The sequence below is a fragment of the Rhinolophus sinicus genome, linkage group LG12 (assembly GCF_036562045.2).
Source record: "Rhinolophus sinicus isolate RSC01 linkage group LG12, ASM3656204v1, whole genome shotgun sequence".
NCBI lineage: Eukaryota > Metazoa > Chordata > Mammalia > Chiroptera > Rhinolophidae > Rhinolophus > Rhinolophus sinicus.
This window is the reverse complement of record NC_133761.1, coordinates 28412527-28424874: the sequence shown is the minus strand read 5'-3', so window position 1 is coordinate 28424874 and position 12348 is coordinate 28412527. Positions and strand designations below refer to the sequence as shown.

Below are 12348 nucleotides of genomic sequence, written 5' to 3'. Positions count from 1 at the left end.
CACCACCACACCTTCTCGCATAGCCCACCTTACCTGTGCTCTGAATGAAGCCAGGTTTCCCTGGTGATTCTACCCCCCTCCACATTCCCCAAGAGCTACCCTTAGTGAATGATTGGCAGGTATGGAGATATAAATGTTCTCAAAGCTTCCTCTGATAAGACAACTCTGAGAGGGACCTACCTCCTGCCCAAATCACCTCTGCTTGGTGTCACCCCCTTTCTTGATCCTCTTTGCTTTCCTGCTCTACTTCCTTACTCTCCTCATGATTTTTCCCGGGAATACTCCTTAATATATCATTTCCATATGAATTTCTGTGTCTCAGAATCTGCTTCCAAGGAATCCAAAAGAAAAACCATCAAGTCTGCAATAATAACAACAATAATAACAACAATGCTTTCTTGAGCACCTACTGTGTAAAGCCGGGCCCCAGAGAATCTTGGTTAAAATCCTGGATCCATTGCTAATTTGTCATTTGATTTGAGACATGTTATGGAGCCTCTCCTATCTAAGTTTCCTCCTATGTAAAACATGGAAAATAATCTCTCTCTCAATGATATTAAGTGCTTGTTTTTATGTGGGTGTGGGTTGGAGAGTTGGCCCTTGATTTGAGAAGAGGTCAGGCCAGTGCCTTGTATGCAGTGAGTTTGCAGTCAAATAACTTGCTGAAGTGTCCATCACTGAATCCTGTGACCACAGAGTGAAAAAACTGCATTTCCAAGCCTGACTGATCAGTGGGGCAAGAGAAATGGTATTTTTCTGTATCCCTCATGGGGCTAGACCATTGAAGGGTTTTGTAAGCACTTGTTGACAGACAGGTAAACTCAGTCAGGTAAGCTCCCAAGGGGGGAGCTTTGTAGGAGACATGGTGGAAAGCGGAAGAAGCTGAAGGGAGTGAGTGAAACAGGTACAAGCTGGGGCATCAAGCCTGAAATGGGGAAGGGGAAAAGAGGGGCCTTCTCCATAGAGGTCTTGGGGAGCAGCTGAAGATTCCAGAGGAGAATGGTTTGGGAGTGGGAAGGCCTGGGTGCTTAGTTGGAATAGGTGAAACTGGATGGAGACACAGCACAGGTAAACAAAGCCAAGGAAAAGAAGCTTCCAAAAAGTTGTAATCCCTTACTAACTGCCCAGGTAGTATGCTGCGTAACTGTGAGAGATTTATGACTAAAAAACCCACAACACACCCTATTTGAGAATGTAGAGCCTGCATTGGCCAGCCACAATGACTGGAATTCCCACAATTCATCAAACCATTTGATTAAGGCAAGATTTCCTAACCTGGACCCAAGCCCCAAGGACCTTGAATTCAGGGGATCTATGAACTTGGATGAGAAAAAAATTATATCTTAATTGTCACTCTCATCTAACTGAAATTTAAAGTATGAATGCAGTCCATAAATCTTAGCACTACCTAAGACTTTGTTACCAGTAGAAATCATAGATTATATTCCTATTACACTAGAGATGCTGTGAATATTTATACTCATCTTATTTTGAAATTAAGAAAGCTACTAGACTTGCTTTCTAGATGTATTAACCTCTAGATCTTGTTTTCTAATGTATTAATAAAGAAGAACATGCATTACTATATCACATTTTAAAACATGAGAGCAGTGCTTTGATATAATTGGTTTCCTTTTTATTTTATTTTATGTATTTAAAACCGTATTCTGAAGAGGGGTCCATGGAAGAAAAAAAAAAAAAGAATTAAGGCATTGAAAGCACAGGTAATAAAAGCTCATGCGAGTAACAGTGACTGTTTTCCTTGAACACAGAAGCGCTTCATTCCCCAGTGGAGAGAGGGTCCAACAGGAAAGATGAATTCTGAAGCGGGAGAGACAAGACAAAGCTGTGCTGCTGGTGGACAGAGCTGGGTGTTGTCACCACACCTGGGGAATCTTTAACACCCTGGAAGAACTTGCTTCAAAAAGAGAGTTAGAGGATCTGTTAGCACAACACACCAAACAAAAAACAACCTTCTTCCTGCAAAGCGATTGTAGATTGAGGGACGAACCAGCCAACACGAGGTGTTGGTTAAAATACTGATCCCCAGGTCTCAGGGTGAGTGTGGGCATTTGCATTTTTAACAAGCACTCCGGGTGATTTTGGGATAAAACAGAAGTAGGGGGTCTTGCCTACATAAAAATGTTGAGACAGAAGAAAATGCTGTCGCTTTTCAAGGAACAACTGGCTGTCCTTGACATGCTAATTTGTACCTGAATTCCCAAGAAATGGAGATTTCCATCCTGCAGGTTATAATCCAGCCTCCTACTGGAGCAGCTGGACCTTCCACCCACCCGCCTCCACCCCACCCCTGAAATTTTAAATCCTGCATTATTCATGAATGTATGGGGTCGTTTTCAAAGCCCCAGGTCTGAGCTTTCCTTGAACTAGATGAATTTTCTAAGGTAGGTCTGTATTCTAACTACACTTCCCATCTCAATTTTATAAAGAGTAAAATATTTACTTATTAACAAAGACTTATTATGTAAATCACAATGTCCTAAACTTAGAGGAATTAAATGAAGCAGTTTTTGTTTTTTTTAAGTTCTGAGGAGTAAATCCACAGTATGTTTCAAAGAGCGATTTAAATTGCCAGTTCCCAGCACTGGAATGTTAGGAAGGATTGTCACAGATTTAGCATGAAAGCCACGTATGTATTTAACATTCCTAAGTAGTAACTGTCTCTCCAGTTGCACTTTGGTTTGAGAAATAGCAAGAACAAATTCAGCACGAGGGGGAAACTTTGTTGTTTATTTTAAAGGGAAAGACAATGGATGAAGAGCTTCTGCCCACCAGGACAGAGCAGTCTCTTTAGCCTCCCACGTGATTTTGTACCTCTGATCACATCGGAAAGAACCTTTTTTTTTTCCTGATGCTGTCTGTGTTCTGCATTTTGGTACTTGGAATAGGGAAGTGAAGGGATATGTAAGACACACACGTAATAGAAATGTAAAGTTCAAGCATATCACCAGGTAATATATGTAATTTGGAACAAAGACATTTTTATTTGCCTAAGGCTCAGAAAGTTGTGCCTGGGATGCTGTGAGGAACCAGAACTGGGTCTCTCCTTTCCCAAACCCCAAATTGCCTCTTAGCCAACTCCTCTGTGCTCATTCCCTTTGGAGTGGCCAAGACATGACATTTTGATTGTTAGCTAAACCTCACTGTGACATTTTAATGGTATAATTAGTGATAATTCAGCCAATTTTTATTGGGCACCTTTCACATATCCCAGGGTCTGGGCTCAGCCCTGTATGTACTTTGGCTCAGTGACTCCTCACAATAACTCCATTAGATAGGTCTTACCGGCCATATTTTACAAGAGTGGGATTTTAAAGTGGCTGGCAGAGAGTAAGCACTCGTTGAATGATAGCCATGGTTTTAAATCATTGTTATTACTTGTATGAAAATCTTCTGTATGTAGCAATCAGGACAATTTCTGACCCTTAGTTGGGCCTTGGAAGAGAGGTTTTTTCCATTTCTCCTGTCTGCTACCCCCAGTGGAAGCTTCTTCCTCGGGGAAGTAGCAAGATGGCTGCTACAGTTGCAGATACCACAACAGAAGTATAACCATTTGCAGGAAAAGGAGAGACCCCCCTCTTCCTGTATCTTTCTCCTAGGAGTGAGGAAACTTCACAGAAGCCTCCCAGGAGACTTCCCTTCATGTCTCATTGGCCAGAATTAGGTCACCTGCAAACACTCGACACAATCATGGGTAAGAGAAATGGCATTACCTTCAGAGTAATCAGACCAATTCCTGACATTTTCCTCTAAAATACTTAGCTATACGGATATGTCCCTGAACAAAATTAGGATTCTGTTAGAAAGGAAAGAGCGAATGGATCCTGAGTGGGCAACTTTTAAGTGGAGGGTACATTATTAGTCTCTAGAATTACAAAGAAATATTTGCTTAGGATCTCCGTCTAAAGGGACTTTTAATCTAGTTGGTGGTAGACACGCCAGCAAATGACAACAGAGTTTTTACTACAGCATTGGTAACACAGTAAGCACCCCAAAATATTTGTCGGATGAATGAATACATACTAGTATATATGAAATGCTAAATGAATAATACAACTGTGCTGCAGAGATTCAGAAGCACTGCTCAACAAGTTCTAGTGCAATGATTTATTAAACTTAGTGAGGTTCTATTAAAATGCAGATAGATGCACAGGCAGATAGATACACCTGCAGAATTCAGTATTTTTCATTTGTCACAGATATCTGCATTAGTAACAAGAATCCAAGGGGAGTCCAGTACAAGGGGAGTCCTTTGGTGTTAGGGAGGGTGTTTATGGGGACAGAGCCAGGAGTGCAGTTTCCAGGCTCTCGGCCTCACTTGGAAAGGTGCTGGCTCAGGTAGTAAAAGGCCATCAAATGTGATTGGATGGCTGTCAGCTGTAACCAGTAAGCCATTGGCCACTAATATAACTGCCGTGGCTACGCTAGCAAAAAAATGGGGGCTAGCAAGAAGATGGTGGCTGAGCTAGCAAGAGTGGATCGCAGTTAGCAAGGCGGATTGCAGTTAGCAGGATGGACTGCAGCTAGCAAGAGGGGTTGGTTGGTTGGCAAAAACGCAGATGGCAGATTGCGGAAAGTGTGGCTCCTGCTTCCTGTGTCTCCAACCCAGCCGCCAGAGACTATAGTGGTATGACTCCCCTATCTATGGCTCCAGGGGTGTTCCTTTTTGGCCTCACCATGTCCTGCATTCTTATGTGGGGGGCAGGAGCTGAGACCCCGCCTGACGCCTCGCATGACAGTGTGGTTGGGTTGGATAGGTATAATTATTTAAAAAATAATTTAATGAATCATTAAATTAAAGAACTAACAGTTTCCCTTCTACTATACTTGTAAAGTGGTTGCTAGGATCTACAAAATAGTGTTTTCTAGTTCTGTTCAAAGAACCATATAGTATAAAGGGAACTTATTGTGCAATTTTTCACTTTTGGGCCTAAACTTATTGACTGATGAGGAGAAGGTGAATTATGTCTTAGTTAAACAGTGTTTCCAAGTTTCAAGGTGTTTGCTTTATTTCTGAATAGAATCACGTATATTATTAGGTTGCTTTTTAATAATGAATGGAAAACATTTGCTCACACTTATCCTTCCACAACACATATTCAACCCCGCCCCAGATTTCTTTATAATTTATTGTACCCAGCAAATTTGTAGGTGTAGGAAGATACTTTTATTTTCTCCTTGATTGCAAAACTTATGTTTATTGAGAGGAAACCTGAGTTTGCTACAGCTCTGATTGAATTGTTTAAAGTGATGAAATGCGGTCTAAATTCCAACTGGCAGGCTTAGTTGTACTCGCTTTCATGTTGCTAAAATTATTTTCATTCATATCCCGTTAGTATTTATCTCCCTTTCATAATTCACCCTTTACTTCTGGGTTATAGTCACTCCCTTTGCTTGAGATATGTGTGTACATGTGTATATTTTATTTTCTTAAAGAAAACACTGATATTTATACACTATTTTGGATTGTATATTTATAAATCCTAGTGCAAGAATTATGTAATAATCATAATCATAATACAAATTATAAAGCAAGTATGTTTTCAAAGAAATCTCACTTCCATTATCTCAAATCTCAAAATATAAGACGTACTAATATTAATCTCATTTAACAGGTTAGGAACTTGGTATTTCCCTAGGATCATAAAGCTATTAAATAGTGGAAGCAGGAAAACAATTTTTTTAGTACGCCATGGTGGATTTGGTAGTGTTACATAAACTGGACTTAATTTTATAGGATAATTTTTTAAAGTTAAAAGATTATATCATATGCTAATAATAATTATTAGCTATATCTAGATGCCCTCTAAGTAAATTGTTACTTTGGGGGTTTTATTAATGTCAGGGATTGTTTTAACACAATCTGAGTGTTTAAAAATACTTTAACTTGAGGTGGCTGGATGGCTCAGTTGCTTAGAGCACGAGCTCTGAACATCAGGATAGCTGGTTTGATTCCCACATGGGCCAGTGAGCTGCATTCTCCACAACTAGATTGAAGACAACAACTTGAGCTGAGCTTCCGGAGGGGCAGCTGGGCGGTTCAGTTGATTCGAGCCCGAGCTCTCAACAACAAGGTTGCCGGTTCAATTCCTGCGTAGAATGGTGGGCTGCGCCCCCTGCAACTAAAGATTGAAAACAGCGACTGGACTTGGAGCTGAGCTGCACCCTCCACAACTAGATTGAAGAACAACGACTTGGAGCTGATGGGCCCTGGAGAAACACACTGTTCCCCAATACTCCCCAATAAAAATTAAAAAAAAATACTTTAACTTGTGAAAGTTGAAAAGTTTTAAAAGTATACGTGTGTACACGTGTGTTAACAGAAAATAGGTTATGATTATTCACATGATTCTTTAGACACTGCATGTGTTCAGCTTCTGAGGCGGTTTTTTTCCAGAGGTCAAGGTTCTGTTTAGTCTCTGAGACCAACCCTGAAGGAACAGAGGTGTGAGACCTTCTAGCTCACCCTGCTGAGATTCATGAGCATCACCGTGTGCCTCACACACCAGTTACTCTTTCGGTAACTTGGCTGTTGGGTTTTGAGATTCAGTCCCCTTCCTTGTATTCCATCTGTATTCATCAACAATAACGATCATTGTAGCCAGCAATTTGTGGAGAGCCTTTGGGTGCCAGGTGCTCGCTTAAATGCATGCTCTCATTTCATCCTCCTAATAAGTCTCGTGAGGAGTATACAAATGAGAAAGCTGAGATTCATATACAGCAGCAAATGGCAGAGCCCAGCCCACCTTCCTTGTTGCATCGAGTCCCTGCCTAGTACCCAGTCCCTCTAAGATCGTGCTTTACAAGCTTCCTTCCCTTTATCTAGCTCATGCTCCCTCTCATTAACCACAAAACTCTTACGAGCCCCAGAGAATCAATTATGCTAAGAATATTGTGTCAGATATTAACTTCTGTAAGTTGTAATACACTGTGTCCTCTTTCCACAAATAAAGTGATATTTTGATATTAATTGTACTTTTCAAAGTACATCCCTACTCTGTTTGAGGATCCCTATTTCGGAATCCAGGTCCCACATCATGCATGCCTTTTGCTGCTGTACAGTTCAGGACTAGAATCCTACTGCTGAACTCCAGGCCAAGAGCCAGGCTCCTTCCAAAGGCTCATGGACATTACTGAACGTCTGTCAGAACTGCCTGTCACTATGCTCTCCTGGCATGACTAGCTGTCATTACAGTCCTCCTCACACACCCTCATGAGCACGTGACAGTAATACCTGAGGTCAGCTCCTGCATCCCCCAGACACCAGGTTTTACCAAGGTGTCAAGACTTCTCTCCCATCTTGCAGAGAGCTCTTACCTTTCCAACTTTCCAACACTCTGTTTTCTCTCACCTTCACACCTAAATTGCTTCACTCCCATGGGCCCATATAGTGTGTTCCCTTCCCTTTTAATTACTAGGCAAAGACTGATTGATTCAACCAAGTTCTATGCAGATAGATACCAGCCTGACTTCTTACCTCAGATTCACTCTACACAACTGTTAAAAGAAATTCGTGCATTTTAGTTCAGTTCAATATGTATCTATCAAACGGGAACTTGTTCTATGCCTTGAAGGAGCTTACAGTCATGTGGGGAGTTGGTGGGGAGAAGGGAGTATTGTAAAAAAAAATGTGAAGAGTTTTGGATTTTGTCCTGCTTACAAGCTAACAAGTTAGTCTGCCATATTTTAATGGATGCTGTATAAGACATAAGTATCTTGGGACAGAGAAAAAGGAGTTTATTATTCACGGCACAGTAATCAGCACGAGCACAATCTTATTTCTCTCAGCTCCTCTGACATCTCAGCCCTACAGGGTTATGTGGACAGACCCAGATGGATGCCTGGACACACAGTGGGTTGTCTTACAGGAGAGGAACCCTGAGTTGAGGGAACCCAAATCTTTCAGACTAAACAGTATAAAACTTACCTAGACAAATGTACCATAAGATAATGATAATAATGGAAACTGAGTGTAATATTTATGGGAACTCTCTGCTATCTTCACAAGCTTTCTGTAAACCTAAAACTATTCTAAAATAAATATTTGTTTAAAAAATGCTTATCTATCCTTTTTTGCTTTGCACAGAGATACTATCTGTATCTTCCAATACTGTTTGTTATCCAAATATACTTGAAAAAAGAGTCCAGACAATGGCAGAAATGCAAGAAACCCATGAGGCATTGTTTCCTAGTAATATCCACCCCTTGTGTCTACATTGTCATGGCTTCTGGTGAATTTTCCCATAAATATGCCACTCCACTGGCCACTCTGGATTAACCTAACTGACAGACTGGAACCAAACCTGTTCTATTTGTCTCATATAGATCTTACAAAGGTCACTATGAGCAAGAATCTCAGCAGCAGGAGGAGGCCATCCTGCAGCCATGTCCTCAGCTAAGTTGCCTGGGGTTTCAGAATCAACCTATGAAATAAACCCCAGAAGCCACCAGGGTCTAACTTAAGAAAAGACAAGGGATGCTCTCCTTAAGTTTCTGTACTGATCTTTCCCCTTGGCCCAAGCCGTTCATGTAGGCACAACAGGATGTATTAGCAATTGTATAGACTGCCTCGGCCCATGAGGAAGGACTTTGAAACAATTCTACCATCTTATAATGTCCCTGACCACTAGGTTGAGGCTGACCCGAATGCTCTCCAGGGTCGCAGTGGTGTCACTGATCACTTCAGCTAAACTCAGGGACAAATTTTGTGCTGCTTTTTCTGATTGGATGACCTCCATTGTAGCAATAACTGGCTGCTGATTATGCACAAATAATGAGTAATCAAAGGAAGCTTCATTTTGGAGATATCTCCACAGTCATTTGAGGGCCATGTGGTTTACTGATGGTGTTTCATTAAACACTTGAAGGTCTCTTATGATCACTCCTAGGGTTCAAAACCCATGGTTTTGGAAATGAGTCAGGGTAATTCCTGGCTTCCATGCAAATACTACAGTCCTGTGGGTACACATGGGAGCCCTGGGAAGGAAGTAGTATTTATAACTATTGGGGCCCCCCAATTCAGACCTACATTCAGTGAGCATAGGTTGACTGTACCACCAACATGGCCTCTCCACCCACTGTTAAATCTTAGGGTTCTTAGTGGGCTTTGAATAATTGGGTCCAGTCCTTGTTTATGGAGGAGCTGCCTGAGGGCGGTCAGACTAAACTCTCCTGTTTGTCCATGTCACCAGGCAGGTAGCATTTATTCACCCCATGGAATGACTGAGCAATGGCTATAGGAATGAAGGAGGGGAAAACATCCAGAAGTGTTGACAGGTGTTTTGTGTGGGAGGTGCAGGAGCTGGGGCCATCCCTTGCTGTTTTAGATAGATGTCCTGGTCAAGTGAAGGGGAATGGCTGATCAAACCTCAAACTGTGCTCAGAGCTATCTGGCAGGAGATGGCAGACCTGGCAGTGAGTTAAACAGAAGGTGCTTACAACAGTTTAGGAGAATCACCCTAAGATGTTTCCTTCCTGAAAAAGCCTCCAGGGATAATTCTGAAGGACAAAGACCCTCAAGGTCCTTCCTCCCCCACACCTGCTGAGGTCTAAGGTGTTATTTTCCCAGGTGCTGGGTTGTTGTTCTCCCTCTACTGTCAAAAAAACCAGTATGTCCCATTCCAGTTGCTACACTTTCACATTTTCCCAGTCATTCCCTACTCTCACTGTAGAGCGCATATAAAATGTATTATATATGTTGGGTTGAGGTTTGCAAAACAAGTTGTTTACTAGTAGGGACAGGTTATGGCCACACGTGTAAGACTGATAAGAGTGAAGTGAAAAACATGTTTTTGCGTGAAACTGAGCATAACAAAATTGAGTGATAGACACGTTCACCAATATAACTTCTGGTTATCACCTAAGAGGTAAACAAGTCCAAGGAAAAGAGGATAAAAGCAGAACTCCAGAGCAATGCTGTGCGTGGTCCTACTGGGTGCTCCAGCTAAGACCCTCCGTAAGGTGCAAGCCACCATACTCCGGGACTTCCCTGCAAGACCCGCTCGCCTTGGACCCGTCGTAGGCCCAGTCATCTCTCCCAGACCAGGAACCTTCTCCATCCCGATTGACTCTGGGACTTGGTTCGTGATTAAATTCTATTCTATTCTGTATAATATTCTGTGCTTACCAGAGCATTGGACTCTGGAGGGACATTGGTTCCCAAATAAAGCTGTGTTGCTCACTGTATCTGAACCCGTGTGCTGGGACTTTGTTCCCCACTCGTGTCATGCGTACCACGCAGGGACGTAGGGCCCTGCTGAAGGGTTAATGTCCCCTTGACTTCCAGGAAGAGACTGAAATGTAGCAACAGCCCTTACAGGCGCTCGCAACACTCACCCAGACCTTTCATCTGGGAGAGTCATACATGAGGGATGAGCCATTTTTATAAACTTACAGTGACTCATCATGTCCCCACTTTGGCCCATATGGTGCACTGTAGGGTGACATGGTGAGTAGTGTACTCAACCAAGTAGTCATTATTCTTATGACCCCTATAACTGTTGTTTGATAGGGAGTGGCACATTCTGCCTATACACGACAAATATTAGTACAAGTCATTATAAGGGACAAACCTGAGGCTGATGGCCTTCGGTGAGGAAGTGCCTTTGCCTGGATGACAGTTAACAGTATAGCAACCATGGGCCCATTTGGAGTCTTTGAGACAACATGGACAGCACCCACCTCCCCAATTCTTCCTCATTAGCAGGCAATAAAGCAGACAACACAATTTAGTCTACAGCTGATTCCCTGGGACCACACAACTCAGCTTACTATCAATTTCTACGGACTTGTTGAAAATTCCATGAATTGTTCTATGAGATCTTCATCCTTTCTCTTCCAGAAAGCTGTGTCTCTCATGTAGCCCATATTGCCACCAACATTTTAAGAGATGGGAAGCATATGAGATTTTACTCTACAAGTTAGCTTGGCTTGTCACAGTTTCAAGGACACTGGTAGCTGATACAAGACCGTGAGTCAGAAACAGAGGACTTTTACTCATAGCACTGCAAGCAGTATAAGCGTCGGCATATTTGTGTTAGTTTCCCCTGCACCCAATTTCCATAGGGAGATATGGATGGGGCCAGATGGATGTGGGGACACACAGTTTCATTATAGGAGAGTAAACCTGAGCTTAGGAAACCCAAATCTTCTATATTGTACAGTAAGTGTAGCTGTTCAGTACTTCAGAGGGAAACGTTATCTCTTTCCAATGCTGTTCTATACAAATATCCTTGAAAAGATAATCTGGAAAAAAGGCAGTCAGTGCCTCTACTCACAAGACAGGCATAAATGCAAGATCTATGAAGAATTGTTTCCCTACAATAGTCATATAAGTAAGTACATTCAACAAAATAGTAAGGGCTGAGATAAAAATATTCAAGGGGCACTTAAAATGGATGTTCATTATTTTTGTTGATACTCTTTTTTTTTTTTAAATTTATTTCTTTTTAAGGAGGGCGCAGCTCACAGTAGCCCATGCGGGGATCGAACTGGCAACCTTGGAGTTATTAGCACTATGTTCTAACCAACAGCCAACTGGCCACCCTGTTGATACTTTTTAAAACACACTCTCCCCTCAGTAAATCAACTTTTTTGAAAGATATTTGGGTGTAAATTGAGGAATTAGTGTAACAATAAAATAGGAGACTAAAGAGAAGATGTTTATAATTAGTAAATACATCAGGGAGTTTTGGGGTTTTTTTTGCATGTTTTTGCTTTTTTTTCTTTTCTTTTCTTTCTTTTCATTCATTCATTCATTCATTCATTCATTCATTCATTTTTATTTGCCTCGTGTCCTGGCGCTTGAGGATAGAACTGGTGGATTGGAAGCCGTGGGCACCCAAGTCATGACGCCGAGAGGGCCGGAGCCCTTTCCCTCGGCCTCCATACATTACAGGGATGGAGACCACACACCCGATCCCCGCCAAGAAGAGGAGGGTTGCTTTTTTTCTTAACTGATGGGTTCGTTATAACTATTGAGTGCTAACTTCCTATGCTATTACCATTAGGCTATTCATATAAATAAGATGAAAATTAAGTAGATTTTGACCATAGACAACCACTTCTCAGTACAGAAGGGTAATTATTCAAAATCTTTCCTACTGTGTCATTTAAAGTTGCATTGAGAAAATTAGAAAGTAATAATAAAGGTAACAAAATCTGGAAATGAAGGTGGAAGGGCAGAACTACTTAAAAAAATGTTTGATCTTCCTATTTCTATGAACATTTGGTGCTCCCAAGAAGGTTTCTTAACATTTCCAAGGAGATACTGACAAAGATGATAATTTCTATTAGTTCAGGGATCAAAAATACAGGGCACAGAAAAAA

At 41.7% G+C, this 12348-nt stretch overlaps 1 non-coding gene across 1 annotated transcript; it reads right to left on the bottom strand.

Moving 5' to 3' along the window:
- Nucleotides 1-11809: 11809 nt before the first annotated feature.
- On the bottom strand, nt 11810-11958 carry LOC141567963 (small nucleolar RNA SNORA57). The gene has a single exon (XR_012491007.1). It is a non-coding gene; the product is annotated as a small nucleolar RNA SNORA57 (small nucleolar RNA).
- Nucleotides 11959-12348: the final 390 nt, after the last annotated feature.